The sequence below is a fragment of the Cherax quadricarinatus genome, unplaced genomic scaffold (genome assembly GCF_038502225.1).
Source record: "Cherax quadricarinatus isolate ZL_2023a unplaced genomic scaffold, ASM3850222v1 Contig6959, whole genome shotgun sequence".
Classification (NCBI taxonomy): Eukaryota; Metazoa; Arthropoda; class Malacostraca; order Decapoda; family Parastacidae; genus Cherax; species Cherax quadricarinatus.
Genome location: NW_027201985.1, coordinates 1 through 5246, shown reverse-complemented (window position 1 = coordinate 5246; position 5246 = coordinate 1). Strand labels below are relative to the sequence as shown.

Sequence of the window (5246 nt, the reverse complement as noted above, 5' to 3'; positions counted from 1 at the left end):
AGAAATGTTTGATTCTTTGCTGTGTTCAAGAGTCAACACATAATGTCACCGTCCAATACCTGTCTGAATAGCCATTCCAATATGCAGTCATGAATGGGTTTACATTATTTATACTGTAGTTTAATAGCAAATAATGAACAAACAAAACATTCACCACACTGGTGGGAGGGCTGGCTGCCAGTTGCCGGGGTTGGAGGGAGGGTAGTAGGGACTCGCAGGTGGCGGGAAACTTAAATATGATTTGGTGGCTGGGAATTTGGAGGTTGGAAATTTGGCAGTTGAGAATTCGCGAATGCGTGAAGCCCGTGAAAGTTGAAAACGCGAATGTTGAGGGAGACCTGTATTATTAATATTATTAATTTAGGGCACTGGAGCACAGATCCACTGTATAGCACTTTGTCTGGATTATTTGGGTTATCCTAGGTAATTTATACTATGATAACTTTACTTACGTGTACCTGTGAGAGAGAGAGAGAGAGAGAGATACAGAGAGAGAGAGAGAGAGAGAGAGAACCACCTGTTCACACTTTCACTCACTCACCCATTTGACTATAATCACAGATATACGAATCTTAATCATAAAATAATGAATCCTAACTAGTCATAAGTTTGCCTGTGATACTCCAATATAGAACCTGTGTATTGTGTCAAAACAAAAGCATTCACATTGCTAAACTCACAAACTATAATGTAGTCACTTAGCCTTAATACCAACTTACTCCATAATCCATGTTAATTTAGAGTTAAGAATTAATCCAAGTCTGCCCGAAATGCCTAGCCATGCTAGGTGTCCTAGTGTCCCCTTCTGTAATTAGTATTTTATAACATGTAAACCACACAGTATCCAAAATCTGTAAACCCTGTGTTGTAATCTTTATAGAGAATAAACTTGATTGATTGATATACCTGGAGTTTACCTGGAGAGAGTTCCGGGGGTCAACGCCCCCGCGGCCCGGTCTGTGTAGAGAACCTAAGATAACCCAAAAAAGTCAGACAAAGTGACTTATTTCCATTGGGGCCCTTTCAGTATTTTAGTTTTAAAACACTATATTATGGTGTGCATTCTCATTATCTGTGTGATTAGTTTATTCTCATTCACATTTATGATAGCTGTTATATATGTACGTACATCCATACTGTTTATTATTGAGAGGTGCTTACTGGCTATGTTTGTTACATTAATATGTTGGTTTAGCACTTAAATTGATTAGTATATGATTACATGTTAAATTACCGGTTAATATAGATTTAGCCGAACTTGAGTCCTGGAAATGGGTAGTACAATGCCTGCACTTTAAAGGAGGGGTCTAGGATATTGGCAGTTTGGAGGGACTTCTAAACTGTTGTATCTGAGTGCCTCTGCAAAGACAGTGATTATGTATGAGTGAGGTGAATGAAAGTGTTGATTGATGATGAAAGTATTTTCTTTTTGGGGATTTTCTTTTTTTTTGGGTCACCCTGCCTCAGTGGAAGACGGCATACTTGTTGAAAAAAAAAAAATGTTAAATTAGTGAAACATCATACACACGCTGTCTATTAATTTGTTTTTGTATTTTCCAGGGTTCTTCGAAAGAATATACTGTAAAATTACCGAGGTGAGTATGAGACATTTTTACTAAATTAAACAAAAGCTAGTTCATAGATATCACTGAAACTAGTAATGGAACTAAACCAAAATTTTTGCCAATACATATCAATACTCAATGTTAAACTGATACAGATACTCAGTGTTAGGCCAATACTGGTACCATCAAAATTATTCAGTATCCATTGATGTTGATACTTTGGCACATCCCCTAATTGAAAGGCAGCGTAATAATTTCTTTTGAGAGCGAGTACTTTAACTGTGAGGATACTTTATTAAGAAAAGGACTTAACATTTTTGAGATAAACAGATAACAACTGGCATCATTTTATTACAGTATACGTGGAGAGGGTTCCGGGGGTCAATGCCCCTGCAGCCTGGTCTATGACCAGGCCTCGTGGTGGATAAGGGCCTGATCAACCAGGCTGTTACTGTTGGCCACTCGCAACCCGACGTACAAACCACAGCCCGACTGGTCAGGCACTGACTTTAGGTGCCTATCCAGTGCCTGCTTGAAGACAGCAAAGGGTCTATTGGTAATCCCCCTTATGTATGCTGGGAGGCAGTTGAACAGTGGCACCCCTGCTTTTCATTGGGGGAATGCTGCATTGTCTGCCAAGTCTTTTACACTTTCATATGAGTGATTTTCGTGTGCAGTTTGGTACTAATCCCTCTAGGATTTTCCAAGTGTATATAATGTATCTTGTAGGTAGTAGGTTGGTAGACAGCAACCGCCCAGGGAGGTACTGCTATCCTGCCAAGTGAGTGTAAAATGGAATCCTGTAATTGTTTTACATGATGGTAGGATTGCTGGTGCCTTTTTTCTGTCTCTTAAACATGCAAGATTTCAGGTACATCTTGCTACTTCTACTTACACTTAGGTCACACTACACATACATGTACAAGCATATATATACACACCCCTCTGGGTTTTCTTCTATTTTCTTTCTTGTTCTTGTTTATTTCCTCTTATCTCCATGGGGAAGTGGAACAGAAATCTTCCTCCATAAGCCATGCGTGTTGTAAGAGGCGACTAAAATGCCAGGAGCAAGGGCCTAGTAACCCCTTCTGTATAAATTACTAAATTTAAAAAGAGAAACTTTTGTTTTCCTTTTTGGGCCACCCTGCCTTGGTGGGATACGGCCGGTTTGTTGAAAAAAAAAATGTATCTCTTCCCACCTGCGTTCTAGGGAGTACAAGTTTAGGAACTTCAAGCGTTCCCAGTAATTGAAGTGTTTTATCACAGTTGTGTGTGCTGTGAAGGTTTTCTGTACATTTTCTAGGTCAGCAATTTTACCTGCCTTGAGAGGTGCTGTTAGTGTGCAGCAATATTCCAGCCTAGATAGAACAAGCGACCTGAATATTATCATCATGGGCTTGCAGCTCTGGTTTTGAAGGTTCTTGCTCGATTAGCTAAAATCATATCTTAGTAATAGACACCTGTATGTATATACAAATGGTGTTGCCTCCAGCACACCATTTACGCTGGAGAATGGATGTAAAAGCACTGGAAAACGTACAAAGGAGGATGACAAAGTTGATCTCATGTATCAGAAATCTTCCCTATGAGGATAGACTGAGGCCCTGGATCTGCACTCTCTAGAAAGGCGTAGAATTAGGGGAATGTGATTGAGGTGTATAAATGGAAAACAGGAATTAATAAAGGGATGTAAATAGCGTACTAAAAATATCTAACATAGGCAGGTAGGCTGGTAGACAGCAACCACCCAATGGGGTACTACCGTCTTGCCAAGTGAGTGTGAAACGAAAGTCTGTATTTGTTTTACATGATGGTAGGATTGCTGGTGTCTTTTGTCTGTGTTATAAATATGCAAGATTACAGGTAAATCTTGCTACTTCTACTTACACTTAGGTCACGCTACACATACATGTACATGTTTATTTATGCACACTCATCTGAGTTTTCTTTGATTTTATCTTAATAGTTCTTGGTCTTATTATTTTTCCTTTTATATCCATGGGGAAGTGGAATAAGAATCTTTACTCCGTAAACCATGTGTGTTGTAAAAGTCAACTAAAATGCCGGGAACAATGGGCTAGTAACCCCTTTTCCTGTAATAATTACTAAAAAGAATAATAAGAAAATTATCAAAGTGGGAAGTCTGAATGTGCGTGGATGTTGTGCAAATGATAAGAAAGAGATGATTGTGGATGTTATGAATGAGAAGAAGCTGTATGTCCTGGCTTTAAGTGAAACAAAGCTGAAGGGGGTGGGAGAGTTTCAGTAGAGAGGAATAAATGGGATTAGGTGAGGTGTTTCAAGTAGAGTTAGAGCTAAAGAAGGAGCAGCAATAATGTTGAAGGATAAGTTATGGCAGGAAAAGAGGGACTATAAATGTATTAATTCAAGGATTATGTGGAGTAAAATAAAGGTTGGATGTGAAAAGCGGGTTGTTGTAAGCGTATTTGGACCTGGAGAAGAGAGAAGTGTAGAGGAGCGAGAGAGATAATGGGAAATGTTGAGTGAATGCGTGGGGAGTTTTGAACCAAGTGTGAGAGTAATGTTGGTTGGGGATTTCAGTGCTAAAGTAGGCAAAAATGTTGTGGAGGGAGTAGTAGGTAAATTTGGGGTACCAGGGGTAAATGAAAATGGGGAACCTTTAATTGAGCTATGTGTAGAAAGAGGTTTGGTAATAAGTAATACATATTTTATGAAGAAGAGGATAAATAAATATACAAGGTATGATATAGCACGTAATGAAAGTAGTTTGTTAGATTATGTATTGGTGGATAAAAGGTTGATGGGTAGGCTCCAGGATGTACACGTTTATAGAGGGGCAACTGATATATCGGATCATTATTTAGTTGTAGCTACAGTTAGAGTAAGAGGTAGATGGGAAAGAGGAAAATGGCAACAACAAGCAAGAGGGAGGTGAAAGTGTATAAACTAAGGGAGGAGGAAGTTCGGGTGAGATATAAGCAACTATTGGCAGAAAGGTGGGCTGGTGCAAGTATGAGTAGTGGGGGGTTGAAGAGGGTTGGAATAGTTTTAAAAATGCAGTATTAGAATGTGGGGCAGAAGTTTGTGGTTATAGGAGGGTGGGTGCAGGAGGAAAAAGGAGTGATTGGTGGAATGATGAAGTAAAGGGTGTGATAAAAGAGAAAAAGTTAGCTTATGAGAGGTTTTTACAAAGCAGAAGTGTTATAAGAACAGTAGAGTATATGGAGAGTAAAAGAAAGGTAAAGAGAATGGTGAGAGAGTGCAAAAGGAGAGCAGATGATAGAGTGGGTGAGGCACTGTCAAGAAATTTTAATGAAAATAAGAAATAATTTTGGAGTTAACCCTTTCAGGGTCGACAGGCCCTCTCAGAGACTTGTTCTCAGGGTCAGCCAAATTTCAAAAAAAAAAAAAAAAAAGAAATTTCTTATGAAAAGCTAGATAATCTTTTCACAATCATAATGACACTAAAAGTATGAAATTTGATGGAAAACTTATGGAATTATGTTCTCGCGAAGTTAGCGGTCTCGACGATGTTTACGCATCGGCGATTTTGCCCACTTTGGGCCCTATTTTCGGCCAATTCCAGTGTACTTGTTGACAAAAATCATAACTATTTCACTAGAACTACATTTTTTTCTATCGAATGAGTACAAGAAACCACCCATTTACCGATTTCAACTATCCAATATAGTTCAAATT

The 5246-nt window shown here is 38.8% G+C and overlaps 1 long non-coding RNA gene across 1 annotated transcript; it reads left to right on the top strand.

Annotated features, from left to right (window-relative positions):
* The first annotated feature begins 207 nt into the window (after positions 1-207).
* Positions 208-4967, top strand: LOC138852300 (uncharacterized). Its single transcript, XR_011391635.1, has 2 exons — positions 208-1595; positions 1923-4967. It is a non-coding gene; the product is annotated as an uncharacterized lncRNA (long non-coding RNA).
* The last annotated feature ends 279 nt before the right edge of the window (positions 4968-5246 follow it).